This window comes from Lynx canadensis, chromosome D1 (genome assembly GCF_007474595.2).
Source record: "Lynx canadensis isolate LIC74 chromosome D1, mLynCan4.pri.v2, whole genome shotgun sequence".
NCBI lineage: Eukaryota > Metazoa > Chordata > Mammalia > Carnivora > Felidae > Lynx > Lynx canadensis.
Window position 1 is genome coordinate 68,681,854 of NC_044312.2, and position 21,981 is coordinate 68,703,834.

The 21,981-nt window shown below is 51.0% G+C and overlaps 1 protein-coding gene across 6 annotated transcripts in view; it reads left to right on the forward strand.

The window, feature by feature from the left end:
- Positions 1-2,742: 2,742 nt before the first annotated feature.
- LOC115524485 (F-actin-monooxygenase MICAL2) overlaps positions 2,743-21,981 on the forward strand; it is a 223,772-nt gene continuing 204,533 nt past the window's right edge. For 3 of the 6 annotated variants that reach the window (XM_030330802.1, XM_030330801.1, XM_030330803.1), the window contains exon 1: positions 2,750-2,876. The gene's annotated coding sequence lies outside the window, so the exon portion shown is untranslated. Of the gene's footprint in view, positions 2,877-21,981 lie in introns of all 6 variants that reach the window. The other 3 variants (XM_030330799.1, XM_030330800.1, XM_030330804.1) reach the window with 3 other exon arrangements.

Genomic DNA, 21,981 nt, shown 5'->3' on the forward strand with positions numbered 1-21,981 from the left:
GCCATCTGTATCTCCCAGACAACCTTCACCAGCACACATTCTCCGTCCTGACAGAGTGGGCTGAGGAAGAGATTATTATTAAATATAGCATACTGAGCCACGGCACAAGGAGTGTGAGCTTGCCTGCGTGCTAGGAGTGAGGCGGGGGCGTTAGAGACCTGGAACACACTCCCACACTCCGTGACACTCACGAGCACCTTCCCTTCCCTGCAGCTCCGTTTATTTTTCTATTTCTTTAATCTGTTAAGTGAGGGGCTTAGCTGATATTTCCTCTACGGTCAGCTCTAACATTGCATGACCTTCTCTTTGAAGAGCTCAGTTGTATAAACTCCCAGACACACAGTCCAGCAGGATATGCCATGGTTACTGCTCTGTCTAGAGGGGGTGGCATTGTCCTCCTGTCTCTTTTTCTATCCATCCTCTGGGGAGATGGCCAGGAAGGGGTGGCTTGTGTGTGGTGGTGAGGGGCCCTGGCCACTGGCTTGCGAAGTCCCGAGGCTTACCCTCATCCACGCAGTTAGCCCCATCAGCTCCCAGCTTGCCCTAAAAGCTCACCTAGCAAGGGTCTTTCTTACCCGAGCCCCAGAGTAAAGAGATTGGGTGGGAGTAGGGTGGGGGAGAAGAGAGGAAGAAGTCTAGAAAGGCACTGGTAAGTTCAGTTTTTGAGCTAATCAAACTTCTATACTGAACAGTGCTATCTTGCAAAACTTGGTTGGCCCAAAGTGCTCCTGAAGTAGTGTTAAATTTAACTTGGAGAACATTGGCTAGAGATAAGGGTGATTGGAATTAAAAAAAACATAAAGTAATAAAGAATACAGTTCCTATAACACCTTGTACTTATGCTTATGGAGCATGAGTTACATGAATGCAGGAAACACATTCAGCTTCAGCTGGCAATAGCATTTGTGAATTGAATGAATGACTATCTCCAGCTAGATCCCCAACATGGGTGTCTCAGACACAGGCCAGAAGGAAGAGGCCCTGTGTCCACTGAGGCTTTGTGGTGAGGGTGTCTCCTGAAGCTCCTCTCTGTCTAGGGTTTCCTATATAAGTGTGTGAATAAAGCAGGGCCAGGCTGCTCTCATCTCTTGCCCTGACAGTGCCCAGGCCTGAGCTCAATGGAATGTTTGGGCAGGTCAGGCCCCAGAGCAGTTCCTTTAGAGATAGACGTGGCCTGTCCAGTGCTCCAGAGGCACGGGCAGGACTGTAGCGGCCCCAGTGCACTGTGGTTAGGCATGCACATTCTGGAATCAGATAGCTCTGGGCTCAAATTCCAACTCTGTTACCTATTAACCATGTGACCTTGACAAGTTACTTTGCCTCCCTCAGTCTCAGTTTCCACATCTGTTAAAGGGAAGGATAATAAAGATACGTACCTTACAGAGCCCATACTCAGGATTCAATGAGAAAACGTGCCCAGAAAACACCTCCATCAACTGGCCTCACAGGGGGAGATCTTTCTGAGTGGAGAGCTGCCCTCTGGAGCCACTGCTGTTTTACACACAGAGCAGGGGCGACTTTTGCTGAGGCTTATTTGCAGGAAGTTGATGGAACTCGAAAGATGCCAAGAGAACTACCAGGTAGGACAATCCCGGAAAACTCAAAAGGCCTGGAGTAGGATCACCTGGTAAGGAGCAGAGAGAACAAAATAAACCCCGGGTTTGATGGGGGCCAACTGTTCTGTTGGTACTTGCCTGGCAAGGGAACGTGGTGTCTCTAGAGGGTGGTCCGGTGCTGTGGAAACTCCAGCAGCCTGGAGCCACAACACTGTTTTCTCACTGCCCAAGCTTGCCTGTTCTCTCCCGGGTCAGCTCAGTTCCAAGAACCTTTATTGATGCCTACCTGGGGCCAAGCCAGTGATAGGCCCTGGGTCTCAGAGGTGACCAAGACATGGCTCCTGCCCCTGGGATCCCTGTTTCGTGATCCTGCTATACTGAGAAGTCCCTGCACAAGCTATGTGTAGTATTTACCGCTTACGTCGTCGCTTTGCACCCCTCGCTAGGCCCCACGCTGCTTCACACTGTATTTTCTGTGGTGGTGCCCTCTGGAGCTGAGGGGGTCTGGGCAACCCAGGAGCGTGGGCAGAGCAGAGATTAAGGTAGTCATCCGACAGCCAAGAGAACAGGGTGCTTCGGTGATTTTGACGAAGGTAACACAGGTGGTCTGTACTACCCTCCCTCTTCCCACCAGCTGTATTCGAAGCAAGGCCAGTCCAGGTGAAGGGAAGAGCCTATTAGCTAGCAGGGCGTTTGCGGAAGCCCAGGGTAGTCAAGGAGCAAAGCAAGGAGGGAGGTCCACGACCGTTACAGGAAGTGCCATGCTGCTCCCGCACTTTCAAAAGGGGAAGCTGAGGCTTGCTTTCCAGCTGCCCAAGCCAAGGAGCCGAGGCCCCAGCCCCAGCACTCTTCCTTCACACTAAGGTGCTAGCGCCCAGGTTTTCATCTAGCAGCACCATCACGCCTTGCCTTCATTGGCCCTCCGCTGGTCTGGGTGGGAAGCGCCCGGGGCTCCCCGCGCTGGGGGCAGGCTACAGCCCACGTGCGCCCGCGGCATACGCGGTGACAGCTGGCCCATGGGGGCGGAGGGGCGTGGAGCGGGGTGGGCTTCCGCGCCGCACTGCCATTGGCCGCGGGCCTCGGTCGGGGGCGGGCCGCGCCCCCGGCTGCTCTGTCATTGGCCGCGCCGCCGATGGGGGCGGCTACCAGCCGGGTTGGCCGCGCCGAGCAGAACTGCAGGCGCTAGCCCGGCTAAGCCTGCGCGGGGCTGCCTCGGTGGCTCCCAGCTTCGCAGGCCGCCTGCGGGTCCTGTGCGCCGCGTCCGCGGCTCGAGGCGAACGCAGAAGCTAACCCGAGGCTCGGCGGCCGGCGCGGATCTCGGTAAGGGGGGTGGGTTGGGGAACCGGGCTCCAGGGAGGGTGGGCGGGTGGGGGACCGTGGGCAGCCGAGCCTGGACTCTGCGCCCTGGCCGCGCCGGGAGAGTCAGGTGCGGCCGCAGCATCTCTTGCCTCAAACCCACCCCGCGGGAGCCCGGCAAGCAGGTGGCCCTGCCCCAGGGAGGCCGGGGCTGCCCGATAGGTCTCGGAATCGATTAGAACGCAATTAAAACTTGCCACTCTAGCCCGAACTACCTCTTACTCCTCCCCAACAACCAAACCTTGTAATTCTAAGCCTAGAAAATCCCCAAACGTCAACACAGAGGGGCGCCACGCGCCAGTAGTACGCTGCCACCGGGGCAGATCATTCCCAAACTTTGCTTTCCCATAATTTGGGCTCCGCTCTGTTCACGCTCTTTCCCGGCTCTTCCCTGGGCACTCCCCTACCCCAGCCCCGGTTCTCCTCCCATCCTTAACAACAGGAAGTTAAGTTGGGCCAAATGTCAGTGGCCTGCCTGGCCTCCTGCGGGCTGGGTTTGGGACTGAGTCCCGGCGGGTGGTGGAGGTGGCCAGGGGGCCGTGCGCTGTCCTCTCTCTGCCGCATACCCTGCACCCCCCCCCCCCCCCCCCGCCCCTGCAGCCAGGCGCAGCCCAAGCGCACCCAGGTCCGGGAGCACCCACCGGGCATCTGCCGCGCCTGCCTTGCTGTTGCCAGACTGGCTCTGAGGGGAAGTGGGGCCTTGCCCGAAGTCCCTGCCACCATTTACCTGGCGTTCCAGACTGGAGCGGGTAGGTTAACTTTACCTAGCCGGCCTCCCTCCCGGCAGAGCAGGAATCGCCTTGGCTGGATGGGGAAGAGACAGTGTTGAAAACCAGAGTAAACGTGTGTCTCCTTCCACATTGTTAATTCTGTAACCTGGTTCTTAAGGCCAAGAGAGCTTTTCTTTGGAAGCCTCTCAGGCCTTAGGGGGCTTGGGGTGGCAGTGTGTGGACCCTTTTGCTGTCAGTCCCGCTTTCTCACGATAGTCTTCTGTGGTTTCAGTGAAGGGTGAAGTCACTAACCGGCCCCCTTCTGGGCAGGTCCCTCAGGAAGAAAGCCAGTAGACGGCTGGCCCTCTGATGTTTATGTGCCCGGGGGCTCTGGCACCTGGGCCAGCTCTGTTTTTGTCTTCTTGGCAGGGGAGGCAAACCCAGCAAGGGGGCCTCAAGTCTCCAGGGAAGCCCCCGATATTCTGAAGACTCTTTTTGCAGTAGGAAGTTGCCTTCAGGCAGAAGGCAGATTTACGAAGTGCCTACTGACAGGTCCTGTCCTGTGACACTTTTGCAGCAGATTGTGTGGTTGCTCTCCAAAAACTGTTTTTCTGTCCTCATTTTAGTCTCAGGTAGGGTAAGTGCCCAAGGTCCCACAGAAAGTGGCTGAGGTAGGATTTGAACCAGGCTCTGCCAGAACTAAACCCAGTGCTCTTCCTGCTGCCCTGTGGCTGTGGAAACTGAGGTGCTACAGAATCACGCCTCCACTGTGTGCCGATTGGAGCCTCGTGGCCTCTGAAAAGATTCTGTCCAAAGATTCGGGGGCTCCTGCTTTGGCAACGCACTTGAACTGACCCTGCTTAACCCAGGTTGTTCAGCCTGCAGACAGCTTGCTCAGTCTGTCCTCCAGTCAGGGATGAGTGGCTGGTGTTGGTCAGGCTGAGATGGGGAGGGATTAGCGGCTGGTGTTTGGGTGTTATCTGGGGGGTGAAGGGGGAGAGCCTGCCTCTGCCACTGACTTGGTCTCACCCCTGAGAGTTGGCTCCTGGGACTGTCTAGGAGGGCTATTACCTGGAATAACCTCTACCCCAGATCTGATTCTAGTTTTGTTTTATTTGCCGGGGCGGGGCTGGGGGGCAGTTGTTGAGGTTATGGTTGTAAGATGATTGAGATCCTCAGCTTGAGCATACCTTTCTTAAAAAAAATGACATCACTCTTGTCCCTGACTCCTTCCTTCCTTCAGTCCCAGACATCCCAGGCTTTCTGCTCATCTCTCTCCTTAAAAGCAAATCATGATTAGCCAGATACCAACCAGTTGTACTTTAGTAAAAAGCATCTTATGGACTAAGGTTGGTTTTAGCTGTGGTCATCGGAGGCCCATTCCCAGGAGCTGGAAGGAGCAGAGGAACAGCTGGGTAACCCTCCCTCTGCCTATAATTGGGGCATGTCTTCTCTCCATCCAGGTCCCTACCCTCATCTGGGTGTCTCCCAACCACTGACCTGCCCCTTTCACTGCCTGCTACTGAAGGGTAGAGGTCTTGCCTTGTTGGTGGAGAGCCTTGATTCTGGCCGGAAGGGTAGGGTAGGAATGCAAGAAGGTTTGCTAATCCTAGAAGCCCTGCCAGGGATAAAAGTATCTGTTGTTTAAAGAGCCAGGGAAGGGAATACTGGGATCGTCCCCATTTTACAGATGAGGAAACTGAGACTGGGGCAAGTTAGAGCTCCTCCTCCCCCCACGCCCCCCCCCCATCTTTGCTAGTGAGTAACCAAGCTAGGATTCTGGTCTCCGTCTATATGAATGAGTTTATGTGGTGAATTAAATACCGAAAAAAAGCGGAAGCCTGTGGCTGTGCTCTGTACTTGGAGGGCTGGTATGTGCATCTCCCTTTGCTGTACTTCCTATTCCCCGACTTCTGTTGTAATTATTTGTGAGCAAGTCTTCCCACCCCACTAGGACTGGCATTGAACACTCACAAAACTTAACCCACTATTGCCTGGATTCTCCTTTGTTCGTATTGCCTTAGCCTTTGTACCGTTTTTCATAACCTATCCACCATAATGTACTGCAGTCCTCTATTTTAAAATATCCATGAACATTTCCAGACACAAAAGGAGAGAAAATAGTATAATGAGCCCCATCTACTCATTATCTAGCTTCAATCGTCAGCAAGATTATGCCAGGCTGGCTTCATCGCTCTCTTTTCTCCCCTTCTATCCTGAATTAAATTTTTTAATTTATATTTTAAAGTTTATTTATTTATTTTGAGAGAGCAAGAGGGAGAGAGAAAGAGCTTGCACATGTGCAAGCAGGGAAGGGGTAGAGAGAGAGAGGGAGAGAGAGAGAATCCCAAGCAGGCTCCGCACTGTCAGCGAGGGACATCGTGACCTGAGCTGAAATCAGGAGTCGGACGCTTAACCAACTGAGCCACCCAGGTTCCCTTCTTCCTGAAGTATTTGAAAGCCAATCTCTGGTATCCTGTCATTTTGCCCCTATATAATCCAGTATAGATCTATTTTTAAAAGAATGTTTTCTTTCATAACCACACTGCTGCTACTGCATGTAATAAAATTAACAGTACTTTGGTCTTATCTGTCTGTATTTGGATTTCCTTGTCTCAGAAAGGACCTTCACAGTTGGTCTGTTCGAATCAGCATCCAAAGTCTGTATGCTGCATTTGGTTGCTGGTCCTTCTATGCCTATTTTAGTCTGGAGCAGTCTCCCCTCTGCCTTTTACCCAGCCGTTACCCTCCATTTTATGTGCCCACCTCCTCCCCCCGGCCACCAAACCCTCTGAGACTGGGATCCACATCTGTGCCGTGCTGGATGCCCTTGTGGCATCCGGGACGGGGCGGAGCCTTGCTGAGCATCCGTCCAGTGGTGTAGCCACTCAGGAAATGCATTTTGAGTGAATGAACCCCGTCCCGGGCTCGTGTGGCTGCCTGTGACTGTGTTTAGATAAGAGGTTTAAAAAAAATAAAAGGACTTGCTCGCGTGTGGAGGTTTCCCCAGCAATCGTCAGTCTGTAAACCTCGTGAAATAATAGGAGAACTATTTTCTGGGCTCACTGCGCCGCTCTGGTTTGTGGTGGGGAGCCCAGACGGCCGCCTTTGTGCCCTGGTCAGCAGTTGGGCTCCCCGGATCATGTGTGGTGCTGACAGGCTCTGAGGTCATTTCTGCCAGGGCTTGGAATCCCTACTTAGTCAGCCGCAGGCACCACTGCATTCTCACCCGGGCACTTGGTGTTCGGGCTGCACAGAGACCTCTGCCCACCTCTGTCTGCACAGCGCTTCCTCTCTGTGCCTTCGCCAGCTGCCTCACCTGCCCCACACCTGGCCAGCTGTGGAGCCTTCTCAAGTCACTCTTCATCTGCAGCTGGCCGGTTGGGACCACCAAAGACGGACGCTTGGGACCTTTCAGTGTCTTGTCTGAATTTGTACCACCTCTGGCACCTTTGTGGGAATCCTAATGAAGGACACTGGAGGCTCCGGAGGGAAGGAAAGGTGTGCGTCACTCGTGGATTCCTTGTCGAATCTCCAGATGGTCCGATGCACCCATCAGGGGCCCCGTCTGCAAACAGCCCTCAGAATGAGGAGGTTTTTCTTCTTCGTGTTTTGTTGTTTTGTTCATTTTTGTTTCTTTTTCCCCACATAGACAGTCTTTTCTGCTAGGTGGAAATATAACAAAATTAAAAATTTTTAAGTCCTTTTTTTTTTTTTTTTTGATAACCGTGCGAGAGTCGATTTGTTTCCCTTTATCTTTAGTAGTCTTTTTAGCATTTTCTTCAAATTTTTAACACTAAAAATATTTTATTTTTCTAATGGAAAATCCAAATATTTGGGGTTTTTTTTCTTCTTAAAAAAGAGAATTTTCGGGGCACCTGGGTGGTTCAGCTGGTTGAGAGTCTGACTTCAGCTCAGGTCATGATCTCCTGGCTCGTGGGTTCAAGCCCCATGTCAGGCTCTGTGCTGACAGGTCAGAGCCTGGAGCCTGTTTCAGATTCTGTGTCTCCCCTTCTCTGCCCCCACCCTGCATGCGCTCGCTCGCTCTCTCTCTCTCTCTCTCAAGAATAAATAAACATTAAAAAAAGTTAAAAAATTTTCTTCAACGTGGATGGGCGGACAAAGTTATACATGCATTTTGTACAGCTATGTGTGTGGAAAATGTCACAGAGCCATTGGCATTTTGGTATTTGCTTATTTTGTTTTACGACATTATCTTAACATACCTGGGCCGCCTCATTTGGGAATAAAGCTGGGGCTTAGGAGACAGGCAGCCATAGAACCCACGCAGCCTCACCCTCTCCCATTCTACCTCCCCCCCTTTCCTTCCTGAGAATTTCATTCTGGTTTCCCTAAAATGAAATCGTTCTAATGTTAGGCTCTGATTTCGACATTTTTATTCAGGGAGGTTGAGATATCAGAGGAACACAAAATAACATGGTTGTTAAGGTAGGCAGGGCAAAGCTTCTGGCCCCAGTGGCCTGTCTTGTCCTCTGGGGAAAGCGCCTGACAGTCAAACACCCTGCTCCCCTCACTTTGGGAGGGGTGGTGGGTGGGAGTGGGGGGGGGGAGCTGACCACTCCCTCCACCATTTCTGTTTTCCTCCCTGCATTTTCGCCGGAGGTAGAAAACATGGCTGGTGTGCCCTGATAAGTCTCCTCCTTCCTAAAGCGCTGATCATCTGGTCTCACAAACTCAGAGCTGGCAGGGATGATAGGGGACATGGGCCCTCTGATCACAAACAAACTTTCCCTGCAAGGCTGGATCACCATGGAGTCTGACGTTTGAGACCCTTCCCTTCTTTGTCAGCTGTTGAGGAAGTGTCCACCTCTGTGTCCCCTACGAAGAGCCTTTTTGATGGCCAGGTGTGATATCGTTTCTTAAATGCAATTGCTCTGTGCTCTTTACACACCTAGATATTACTGTAGCTCATTCTGGGAAAACCTGGCCTGGCTGTATCTGCATTCCTTCCAAGGCTTGGTCAGATTTCTCTTTGGGGAATACACACGTAAAGGCAGGTCTCAGAATCGGGACTTATTTCCTGCTGGTTTGGGGCTCAGGTTGTTTTCTCCTTTCCGGGCCGTGAGGGATGTGCAGTGCAGACGTCCTTCCTGCTGGCACAAGAGGAGGGTGGCAAAGAGTTGGACAGTGGCTCTTGCTCTCCAACCTGCCACAAGAGAAGGTTTACGGGACGTTTTCGGGCATGAGCTTCTGACACACCCAGTCCAGAAGCCTAGCCACGCCAGAGGCAGGAGTGGGAGTTTAGGAACATCTTGTTCTGGCCTTGCTGCCGAACTATCGATGTGTTAGATACGGAAACTACTTCTTTGCTCTCATGACTTTGAAAGGCTGGCCTTGGCTTCTTATCTGAGTGCAGACGGTGACTGGTAAAGATTTGCAGGATCTCGGGGTTTAACTTGTACCGGGGGCCAGGAGAATGAGGTGTCGGGGGGTGGGGCATGAAAAGGTTCTAGGAAAAAGCCACTTGGACCTTTTGGTCACCAGGAGAGCTGTTGCCTGGAGCAGAGTGGGCCCAGGGCCTGCGGGGGGCTGCCAGAGCTGCTGACCTACCCTGTTGGACAACTGTTCATCCTGGACGAGCAGAAGGGGGTATTGCCGTGTTGTGTGTGGAGTGCGTGGCCGCTGTAAAGTCAGAGCGCTGATGGCTCCATGTGTCAGGACAGCTGGGCTTTCGCACAGCTTGATACGAAGGTCAGGAGGCCCCTGCTTGAAGGAGGTAGGGGTCTGATAGCAGATGATACAGAAGAGAGGAATAGACAGGGGTATTGGGGAGGCCTCTTTCCAGACTTCAGAGAGAGGACTCGGTGTATCACTTCCTCAGGGAGTGTCCTGTGGGGCTTGTGCAACTGGTTGGAGCTGTGGGGGGGAGAGCTCCTCGGCCTTCTGCTGGAGCCGCAGGACATGACTGTTGTGAAGGAAGAGGAGACTCTGGATGAGATCTCCAGCTTCCTCTGGATTCCAGGTTTGTGGCAGTCGGAGGCCCAGGACTCCTGCTCACTCCGGGTTTCCATCTCCATCTTGGGTGTGTCTGTTATCTTGTACCTGACATCACAGACTCTCTTAAAAAAAATGACTCACCCGCCCACACACAGACACACACAGATGCTCAGCACTCGCCCCCACACACATGAGTACATGATGGTCCCATACTCACTCAGGACAAAGGTAATTCAATGAAAAGTCTCTCTCCCTCCTGCCCTCCAGCCCTCAGTCGTCTTCCTCGACGGCATCGGCTGTTGCTAGCCTCCTGTGGACCCCCACAGACAGAATCTAGGCATCTGTTTGTGCCTGTTTCTCCCCTTTGCTCCTCTTTGGACCTGCTGGGAAGCAACCAGGGTATGAAGAGGCAGGGGCCACGGGGCTGCTGAGCCCCAGCGGTTATTTGTATTAGCCGAAGCTTAACCGTTGTCCTTCCCCCTTCCTGTGTCCCCTCTCCCCTTGTGGAATCTCCTTGCGTGTGATTCGTGGGTGTAGAGAGCCTGGACATTGAGAATACACCCCGGGGGCCTGTTCTGGATACAGGTGATACAGGCACAAACAAACCGTCCTGCTAAGACAGATCTGGGTTCGAATCATAGCCATGTGGCCTTGGGCAAGTCCACGAACACTAGTGTATTTGAGTCTATGTAAAGGAGGTCATTATACCCATCTCAAGGGGTAGATGTAGAGATGAAATTGGAATATTTGTGAAGCACCCTGCATAGATAGGTAAGCACTCAAAGGGGTCTTTACTTCCACTTTGAAGGAGCGGCCCATTTTCAGAATGAATGACACCTGCATGGAATCCTCTGGATGGCTTCCTGGAAATCCTCTCTGTGGGCTTCCTGAGCTTTTCTTTCCCTGCAGAAGAGGACTGGCTCTCTATTTTCTATCCAGTTGAGCTCCTCCCCACCACCTCCTCAAGCCCTGGGGAGTCCAGCCTCTCTGCACCACCTCCTTCTGGGCCCCTCCCCACCCCCACCAGTGAGCAGGATGTTGCTGGCTGCCTGGAGAGGGCTCTGGGCTGTTTATGGTTGCTCTCCAGGGTGTTTATGTTGTGATCTCTTCAGAAGCTCCTAGCATATGTCTGGTTATTGCTGAAACTTCATCTTTATCTTCAGCGCAAGAGAAGAGAGAGGCTATTTTTAAAGATGTTTAATTGGCATGGCTGCACAAAGCGGCCTAGATTGCCTCCAAGCTCTTTCCCCATTTTGAAACCTTCCGATCCAGGCGCAGAGACCTTATATGTCCTGATTTTAGAGCAGCACTTAAATTTGGCAAGCAGTTGTAATCTCTTAAAAAGGTAGGTCAGGGAAGCAAAGGCGACCAGCTGTCTTTTTCCAGGCTGGGACGTGAATGAAAGTAGCATTTCTACGTCCATAGAAACCAACACCTGCCCCCAGCTCTGCCCCTTCCCTCCACCCGTGGTGGCGAAACCCCCTGTCCCCACATGCTGCCTGCCTGTTGGCAAGGAGATCTTATCGTTACATTTCCCTTTGGACTCAGGTGGGGCTCAAAGTGAGGAGGGAGTGGAACTAGGGTAGTTTCAAGTGATACCTTCCAGGAGGGAGGGAGAGAAGGAGGGAGGCCGTGAGTCACAGGACCTTGGGATGTCAGACTGGAAGGGCTCTCTGAGGTCATCCCGTTCTCACTCACTCCTGCCACCATGGTTTTTACTTATGGGGAAACTGAGGCTCAGAGGCTTGTTGGTACTGAGCAGAGGCCAGGGAGGGGCAGTTCTTTGCTCAAAGTCACCCAGCCAGGTGGGAGCCAAGTCCGTTCTCTCTCCACCATTTCTGCCAGGCTGTGATCCCTCCTGTGGTTTGTCTTGGGCTGATTTAATCGCAGTTGGCCTTCCCTTTTGAGGACGGGGCCCCACCCCCTTTCTCAGTTCTGGCATGCTTCGAATTCAGGATGCATACTCTTGCAGCGCTGGCTTGCTCAGCTGCTGGGTACAAGATCTTTCCTTATCAAAAATACCTCCCCCAGAGCCTTGGAGCCTAAAATTCCCACCTTTGTTTTCAGCCCTTGTCTCCAAGGACCTTTGTTAAAAAAAAAAAAAAAAAAAAAAAACATACATAATTTAACTGGGAAGGATAGTTGACAGATTAGTCGATCTCTGATTAGCTGTCAGCTGAAGGCTGAACCTAAGGAGATGAGTCAGCTGGGAAGAGGTGGGAGGGGGCAATCAGGACTGTAAATAGGACGCTGCTAGGGCAGGTGTGGAGCACCCCGGCCAGGGCTCTGGAGCACCGTGTGCGGCTGCCGTGCTGGGGATGCCGTGCTGAATGACAGGTGCGGAGCCCTCATCTAATGCACACAGGTGGCCTAGACAAGTGACTGATGCCCAACCGCCAAGGTAGAGTGTGGAATGTGCTTTGGAGAGCCTCACAGTGTGGGGGAACCAGGGAAGGTGGCACTTGGTGGTTGAGATGGGCCTTAGGAAAGAGGATTTCCACAGGCAGAGATAGCCAGCGGTATAACACACAGAAAGGTGGAAGAGTGAGGCCATGTTAGGGGTGCTGTGTGGTGGCAACACGGGAGCTGCCTTGGGGGGCCGTGGAAGGCTGGAGTCAGGCCAGGCCTCAGTGCTGGGGGTGGGGTAGGGGGGTTTGTGCAGGTGTCCAATGCTCGTGGAGCATTGTGGGCCAGCCTCTGAAGTGACCGAGTCTCCCTTGCTTGTAGCCTCACAAGCACCTGAGTATCCCCTTCAGGTGGGTGCCGCCCTGGGTTTCTGGCGCACACTTTGAGGTCACTTTCCCGGTGAAGGAGGAAGCTCGGGCATGCAGGTGTGGCTGGCTTGATGTTTCCAGGCAGCTGGAACAGTGGGAGCTTGGCTGACCCCCCAGCCTCTGGCCAGCTGGCCGTGGGGAAGGGGACAGAGGCTGAGCTTCTTCCAACTCTGGTGTTAACCTGGCAGGTGGGAGACACGGCAGTCTGGTGCACTTAAGGCTTTGGCATTCGAGCAGGGCTGCCGGCACCGTTCTCTGCCATAGACGTCTCAGAAACACCCTGGCTGTATGTGATGGGATGAATTGGTCCTGTGAGCAGCAAATGGCATGAGTTTAGTGCCCATGGGAGCTGTTGATGGGGGTGGCTGGGGGTGGGGGTAGGGAGCACTGAACCAGCTTTCATCTTTCTTTTCTCTAGTATCAGTGCTACCGATATGAGACCACATTGGTTCATTGGCGTGACTGATCAATTAATTGTTCCATTTATTCATTCTGTGACCAAGACTTCTGGAGTTTCCTTCACGTGAAGCATGTTGCCACACTGGTGGTGGTCTTCAGAGGTGTAAAACCTTTGGCAAGCCCCTTACTTTCTCTGAGCCTCAAGTTTCTCTTCTGTAAGAGGGGAGTGATAATATCCACCTGTCAGAGAGGCTGTGAGGATTATATGGGACGATGTGCATGGCACACTTCATGGTGCCCGGCACATGGTGGGCGCATTTGGTGGCTCTCCCTTCCTCGAGCCTATTTCTGAATTGGCCCACAGGAGTCTGAGAGCACAGATGTGGGCGGGGCTCCTCTTGGCTTCTGGCCTCCCATTTGGTACTGATCCCTAAGTGGCTTCTACCTTTAAGTAGTAACTTTTTAAGAGAACGGCTCAAAGCACCTGTGTGTGCAGCAAAGAAAGATGGGGGTGCCTTTCTTTCTCTTTCTGGTGACATCTTAGACCTTGGAACCGCAGGGCTGTTCCTTTGGTGCCTGATTTCTCCACCGTGGTGGTCCAGCCTGGGCCTGCACGTCAGAGCTGACCTTGGCCATCTTTGGATGGCTCCCCCGGTCATGTCCTTGATGGCTCCCTGCAGCTTCCAGCATTTGGTCTCAGGCTTCCTTCTTGAAGCCACAGAGAATGAGTCTCCTCTTTCTTTCCACATGTCAGCTCTGCAGATACGGTTTTTAATCCAATCTGTGATACCACCATTTGGAAGATGTACCACTATTCTGTGTACCTTCAGAAAGAAAAAGTGCTTCCAATTAAATTGTGGAACACTGCTTTGTGACCGTCGGAAACTTTATATTTACTGAAAGAATCCTTTTAGGCCTTAGACATAATTTTATATTCCATAACACTTGCATGTACATAAAAAGGAAACATGGGGCATGTGGGTGGCTCAGTCGGTTAAGTGCCCAGTTTTCCGGCTCAGGTCATGATTTTGCAGTTCATGAGTTCGAGCCCTGCGTCCGGACTCTGTGCTGACAGCTCAGAGCCTGGAGCCTGCTTCGGATTCTGTGTCTCCCTCTCTCTCTGCCCCTCCCCTGCTTGGACTCTCTCTCTCTCAAAAATAAATAAGCATTAAAATATTTTTAAAGGAAAACAAATTAGTTAAGGCATTTCTAAAATATTTTCAGTTTTGGACTCTGACTCTTTCATTTCACTTTTTGACTCCCCCATCTTTGTGGCTCTTTGATACATTGTTATATTTTGGTAAGTAATGATCCATTTCTTAATCTTAATTAGATGTTAAGGGGCTGTAAGATACATTCTGCTTTCAGACATTTATAATTGAAGAATGTGCATCTGAATGCACATCTTCTAATTAGTAAAACATATTTAAAGGCAGCCCTCTTACTTTCTCTGGAATCTTCTTCCATATTAACAATCTGTGGTGTGGTTCAGTTCTTTTACCTTCCCTGTGGTTCTCCTCTGAGCAAACTCCCATTTGGTTCATATTCTTCTAATACACTGAAGGTAGTGCCCACGCCGTATATGGTATTTATGGTGTGGTATGACCACAGCAGAGGAAGGGAACCATCACCTTCTTAGGTTCAGGCCATTCTATTTCTATTAATTGCAGCCCAAGATTGCATGAACTTTTCTAGAAGCTACATCACACCATTGATCACTGACATTACAGCAGACTAGATCTTTTTAACATGTGGTGTTGGTAAGCAGCATCACCTCTGTCCTAAACGTGTGTGGCTTTAGTATTTAAATACAGAGCCTCCTATTTTGTTCCCATCTGATTCAGAACAGCCATTTCTGTTAAATTTCAACTTGTTAATTTCAGGGCAACCATGTTTCTTTGGGCTTTTTCAGGATCCTATTTGAGTATACCTTCTATAGCACATTACCAAAAAAAAAAAAAAAAAAAAAAAAAAAATTAAAAGCCTGGGTGGCTCAGTTGGTTGAGCATCCGATTTCGGTTCAGGTCATGATCTCATGGTTCTTGTGTTCGAGCCCCGTGTCCGGCTCTGTGCTGACAGCTCGGAGCCTGGAGCCTGCTTCAGATTCTGTGTGTGTGTCTCTCTCTCTGCCCCTCCCTTGCTCACACTTTCTCTCTCTCAAAAATGAATAAACATTAAAAAAAATAATGATAAAAAGTGTGCCTTCTATAGCATCACCCACATCCTGATAAATTGCTTATCAGGAGAGAGCCCTCTGGCACACTACTAGAGACCTCTCCCCTCAGACATTAAATCTTTGATCAGCTTGCTTGGGGAACGGCAGTGCGGGCTGCCCCTTTCCTAAGTCTCTTTACTGCTTTTCTGACCTCTGGCCAGATGTCTTCTTGAATCTGGATATGCCACGTCCATTGGCAATTTTCCATCTCCCACCAAGTATCCTATCACAGAAGGAAGTGAACTCTGGTTGACATCACATAGTCTCAGTTCCCAGAGGGCCCCCAGACTGCTTTCCTGTGTCCCCAGGCTGCCCCACAGTGATGCAGTAGGAAGTGCATTCGTCTCATCTGCAAGAGTTTCCAGCAGTCACTGACAGTATCTAAATGTGTGTTTTTTAAAAACCAAGCTCATCCCTGATCTGAGCTCCCTTTCTCATCTCCGTGTTGATCTGTACTTGTCAGTCTAAAGACCCCTCTTTTTGAGAGGGGCCTCTATGCATTTGGAGTGGAAACCAAGGTCAGACTTCCCGGGGCCCCTTTATGTCCCTGGACCTCTTGGTTCAAGATGACCCACCTGCCTTCTTGCCCTCTGCCCTCGGCCGTGTGGCCACAGCTCATCCCAGTCTTGCCTCCTCCGGCTGACACGGGGCCAGGCCTCGCATCACTGTCTCTTAAGGTCTTCTTGGTTATGCATCCTTCATCCAGTGATGGGATGTGGGCCTTTTGACAAGCGGCCTTGTCTAGGCTTCCCTCTGCAACCACATGGCTTCTATTCTGCAACACTTGATATAGTGGTTACCTATGCGCCAAGCTCTGGTATAAGGGCTTTGTAAATATAAACTCATTTAATTCTTGTGCCAACCCCACGAGGTGAATATTGTCATCCTCCCCGCCCCCCACTTACCAGTGAGGAAATTAAGGCGCAGAAGGGTTAATTGACTTGCTCAAGATTTCACAAGGGAAAAGGGGGGAGTTAGAATCTAGCCAGTTTGTTCCCAGAGTCTAGCTCCCATTCTCTGTGGTGAGCTTCCTGCTTCCCCTTCCTAAAAGGCCCTCCTCCTCTCCTCCTCCTCCTGCTTCCTCCCCTTCCCTGCTCCAGACAGCACCCCTCTCCCTCTCCACTCCACTGCAGAACTAGAACTGTAATTCAGAGTCTGAATCATTGACTTCCTCGATCTCAGGTCCTAGAGCCCTTGCATTCTCCCAGCCACGTGAAGTCTGTTTTCTTACAGTCTCAGGCACCAACTTCCCCTTCTTGGTCTCTCTCCAATTTCAGAGGAAATGATTGCTTTTCCTCCACAGTTCCTGTGTCCTCCTGGTCACTAACCCATTCTGCTATTGTTGTGGGGATTAGATTAGTCCTGTTTCTATGGATACTTCCTTTCTCTTCTGGAAGGTGAGGCCAGTCAGAGACTTCAGCCAGTGGGCTTCCACACTTCCCTGTGGTGGTTCCCCTCTCCCCCCCACAAACCACCAGAGCTCATCTCTGGCTGACCTGAGATCCTATCAGCAACTGACTTTTAGGTGCCCATGGGGACCTTCCTGTTATGCCCCAGTTCTTCTCTGAGCACACCTGTATCCTGCAGAATATTTTCCTCTTTGTTTCATGCATCTTTTTTTGTTACATAGAGATTCTCTATCTCCCCATCCCAAATCTGTTCCTTTAAGAGATAAAAGCTGGGCACTGAGAAGTGTGTGTCCTTTGCCATCAGTTACGTAAAGAAAAGAATAAATATTTATATTTGTGTGTATACACGTAAACGTTGTCAGGGATGAGACACAGGCAACTAATAATGGTGGTTCCCTGGTTCAGAGTGGGGACGGGGTAGATGCAGTAGAAGGGACACATTTCCTGTATACTTTTCTGTGTTTAGATTTAAAAAAAATTTTTTTAATGTTTATTTTTGAAAGGGGGGGAGGGGCAGAGAGAGGGGGCAGGGACAGAGGATCCAAAGCAGGTTCCATGCTGTCAGCACAAAGCCCGATGTGGGGCTCAAACCCACAAACTATGACATCATGTCCTGAGCCGAAGTTGGATGCTCAACCGACTGAGCCACCCAGGCACCCCCATGTTTCGATTTTTTTCAATGTATTTACTATCCAAAATTAAAAACCAAAAAACAAAATAAAACAAAAAAAGCCCACAGATAATCTGGGACCCCTGCTCTGCAAACTGTGGAAAGCGTGTGACTCACCTGGTTGAGTCAGTGCTCTGCCTCCCGCTACCACACTGGCCTCCGTTCCTCAGGTGCGCACTGGGCTAGTGACAGCCTGTTCACCTTACGGGGGGGATGGAAGGGGACCCTCTTTTAGAGCCTGGCACATGGAGGGCCTGCAGTAAACAGCCTCCTCCCTGACTCTCTTCTTCAAAGCTCGGAAGTAACTTGAGACTTTGCTGCCTCTCATAATCACAGTTTACTAAGAGCTGGTGCTCAACAGGTGCACCTGGGCCTCAAGTGTTGGTTTTCTTTTTCTTTTTTGTTTAAAATTTTAATTTATTTTTAAGAGAGGGCAGAAGGGCAGAGAGAGAGGGGGACAGAGGATCTGAAGTGGGCTCCGTGATGATGGCAGAGAGCCTGACATAGGGCTTGAACTCAAAAACCGCGAGACCATGACCTGAGCCGAAATCAGACGCTCAACCCACTGAGCCACCCAGGCGCCCCTCAAGTGTTGGTTTTCTGCTGTGACTCACCTAAAAACTCGCACCATGGTGTTTTTTCCCCTCCTGTTGAATTCCAGTATTTGAGGAAATTGAAACACTCTGAATGTCTGGGTTTGTCTCCAAGAACTATGCACGTTCCTTTTCCAGACCTGCAGGACTTTACAGACCATTTCCTTTCCCATCATATTCCTCTGCCCAGCTCAGGGGTGGGGGGTATAATTAGAATGGGTCTAACACCCTGTGAAAACACAAGCCCACGACTGGATTTGCAGATAACCAAAGTCAGAGCAGACCCTGAAGATAAAATGTAAGGCACTGGGAGTAGCCAGTCCAGGCACCTGTAACTGAGGAAATGACCTGATTGGGAAGGTGATTTGTTTACCTTGGGCAGTTAATGGCAAAGCATGCTTTGAGCACCTACTGTGTACCCCAGACCCCGTGCTATGGGGATGGCAATGTGGGTAGGGCCCAGCCTCACCTCCCAAAGCATTCACCACACCCTTGGGAAAACAAGTCCTACATATTCAAAAAAATTAAGTAGGAGATTTTGGTAATGGTTCAGATCATAGAAGGCAAATCACAAGGTAGTTCGTGACTAATTCCATATGACTGGTAGAGATAGCAGTGGGTATGGGGAGTGTTCTCTAGGGGCTGGAGAAGGTCTAGAAAGCTTGGAAAGGAAGGAGGGAGGTTGGGGAGAGGAACAGGCTGCATTGGATCTGGATCTAGAGGGGTCCAGCACTGATGGGTACATGGGAGGAAGAAGAGAGCATTTCTAGTGAATGTAGCAGCTTGGGAAGATGAGAAATGGCTTGGTTTGAAGGTGAGCAGGAGGAGATGAGGCTGGGCAGAGGCATGTGGCCTTTAGGCCTTCAATATGCAGGGATAGAGGGAGTGTGTGTGTGTGTGTGGGTGTGTGTACGCATGTGCTCCAGTCCAAGCTCGGGGATAGGAGGATACGGGCCCAGGGTCTCTTAGGGAACTCTTGTAAATCCTAGGGGGAATGACAAAGAATTGGTTGATGGCTGTACATCTTAATCTTAAGCAGAGGTCTACAGCCTGTGCTCCAGAAATGTCCTCAGGAGCAGAAAAGGAAGTCAGAGGAATGCTAGCCATTCCCCCACCATTGTTCTATTTGAACATTTTTCTTCTTAGGCATGTTAAATGTCTGGCCATTCAGCAGGTATTTATGAGTTCTTATTCTGGGCCAGAAGCTGTTCTAGGTGCTATGGTTACAGAAGGGCAAGAGAAAGGTAAAATCCCTTGCCACATAGAACTTCTGTTCTGGGAGAGGGGGAGGGACCATAAACAATCAGGTTATGTATGGGGCCAGGTGATAAGGTGGAGGTAGAGCCCTAAGCAGGTAAAAAGATAGGATGTGCTGGGGGCAGGTGGAGGGAAGCAGTTGAGGGGAGGGCTGGAATTTTAAATGGGGTGGTCACTGACTTGCCCTGCCCCTGGGACTTAAAAGGCAGCAAAAGAGAGGTGTGGGGCCAAAGGGAAGGAGACCAAGCCAGATCCTGCAGGATCTTGAGTCCCAGTTGATCCTCTTCCACCCACTGGTGGCTTCAGCTCTAGGCAGCAGGGAGCCCTTGAGTGTGCTTGAGCAGAGGAGTGCCATGTATAGTAAGATATCCCTAATGACTTCGTAGAGGATGGGATATAGGGGGCTCCAGCAGAGAGGCTGGGCCGGAGGCTGAGATTCCAGATGACTAGGGCCTAAAAAAGCCCACTAGTTTCACACCTCTGACTTTAGTACAGTGGGGCAGGGCTAGGAAGTAAGAGCCGCGGGGCAGGGGTGAGGGGGATAGCAGGTACTGGCAGAAGGGGGGTGATGGCAGAGTTTAGGTTGGAGGGGGAATGATGAGAAATGCACTGAAGTGTTCTCAGAATTTAGGGCATGGGGTCAGTTCAACATTCTTGCTGTGACTTTTCTTTATTTTAGAATAATACAGCACTTAAGAGTGTGGGCTCTGGGTTTGACTCCTGCCTAAGTGACCTTGAAAAGTTACTTAACCTCTCTGTGCTTCAAGCCCCACACCTGTAAAATGAAGATAAAGAAGTATTTACCCTATAGGTGCATTTTTGACAGTATGAAATCGGCTACTGAATGTAGAATGCTTGGAACATTACCTGGGGTACAGGAAGTACCATGCAGAAGGTGATTTTCCGGTGGAAATCCTTTGTAAAGTCATTTATTCAACCACTGCTTCTGTGTCTACGGTGTGCCAGGTGCTGCACTAGCCATGCTATCTTATTTCATCTTTGCAACAACTGCCCGAGATAAGCATTGTCAACCACATCTTGTAGATGAGCAAGCTGAGGCTCAGAGACACTAAGATCTGCCCAAGGTCACACAGCCAATAAGTAGCAGAGCCAGGATTTGAGAGGTTTCCCTCCCCCCGCCCCCCACCGTCTGACATTAAAGTACCTTTTATAAGAACCGTTATCCCAGGAGTGATCTGTTATGTAAATGTATACTGACATATAGGCTACATCAGTCTCCCTTGGTATGTGGTGCTGACATGGAGCCTTGGGGAATATAGAGGCGTGGCCAACTCCCAGGTCCACCAGGGGCCGCGTCAGAGGTGAGACCCTGGGCCGGAAGTCAGAGTTGCACATGGGTGAGTAAAAGTTAGCACCTTCCCCCAGTGACTCATCCTCACAGGCCTTATCAGAGCTTTTCAGCCACCTGGAGAGTCTGTCTGAGACCTGTCTTGGTTGACTCAGCCCCTGGTGTGCTGGAGGAGCAGGGTCTGATGGGTTTAAATCCCAGCTCCACCACCCCTCAGTCATGTGAGACAGAGATAGGGAATTTCTCTGTGTCTTAGTTATGTTCTCTGCAAACCCTTGTAGGGATTTTGTGAGAGTTAAATTAGGTTGGCCATGCAAAGACTCAGAACTCCCTGGCCCCAGCAAGCCCTAAGAGTTAGCATTATGTGAATTATTATCTTATAATGTTATAAAAGTCTCCTGTGACCTCTGAGGCCAGAATAAAATGTCCCATCCCCTCTGGATGATCCCTCCAGTCACATTTTGTTTTGCCTTGTTATGTAAATGTGAGTGTAGGTCTTTGCCAGACCGTGAGTGCTTGAGACCAGGGAATAGGTCTTCGTGGTTTTTGTTGTTGTTTGTTTGTTTGTTTTTAAATCCCTGGAGACTGTCCCTTGTCCTAGATGATGTTGAAGGAAGTTTGCCAAATGGAAAGGGTTCCTAGTTTTCCACTTCCCTCGCAGCTGCTTACTCTGACCTGCAGACCCCACTTCCCAGGATTATGGACAATGTCTGATATTTCGAAGGGTGCTTTACGGTTGGCCAAGCACATTCACATTCATACTTTATCCAGTCTTCAGCGTTGTTCCCTGTGACCATTGACTCTTATCCCCATTTAATGGGTAAGGAGACCGAGCCTCTGCAGGGTTGGGTAATCTGTCCACAGACTCTCAGGCAGAAGGTAACAGAACAGGTGTCTCCCTGCCCATCCCAGGAAGCCTTGGTCTGGAGGCTCAGATTGACCAAGCCTCTCCATGAATTCCCCTGTGCCCTTCTCCTGAGGAGAGCCGGGAGGAGAACTTTACACAGTTTCCCCCTCCTCCTCCTCCTCCAGGTCCTGTTACTTCCAGAAAAGCACGTAACAGTGGGCCTGAGCTGAGCCAGCGATTGGAGTTGCTTAAATCCCCCCCCACTCCCATTTCCCTTCCCCGTGGGTCTGAGGCTCGGCTGGGGCTCTGGGCTTGCGGAGAGCAGAGACAGTGGGGAGGGCGTTGTAGCTTGAAGCGTTTGGAGCCGTGCCTGGAGCACAGACAGTCCTTGGAGGAACCTGCAGCTGGAGGCGGAGGAGGCTGGCACCTGTGCTTCTCCCAGGAGGAGGAGTGGGGCTAGCTGCAGGGCCCAGAACCGTGTTCAGGGTGCAGGGGAGCCTCCCGGGGGTGTCACAGGAGAGATGCTGGGGGCAGTGGCAGCGGCACTTCCTTTCTGGGAGACAGACAGGCAGATGATCCTTCCAGCAAGGTGGGACGAAGCCCAGGGCTCCGGGACAGACTGTAATCCAGACCTACGAAACTCCAGACCTACTGCTTAAGTGGAAGAATCTTCTGTTCAGTTCAGCCTAATAAGCAGTTATTGAGAAGTATCTATAATGTCCCAGCTGATGTGGGGAATATAGAGTCAGTGAACCAGGGACCCAGCCCTGTGAGGAGCTCAAGTCCTACAGCTCCCTTTTCACCTCTTCTCCCTCCTGGGAGCCTTGAATGTTGGGTAGCAGTGGGGATACTTCCGTGCATGAGGCTGCATTCAGATTCCTGGCGTCCCAGAGCTGAGGCTAGAGTTTGGGCCTGGCCGGTTGGCAGG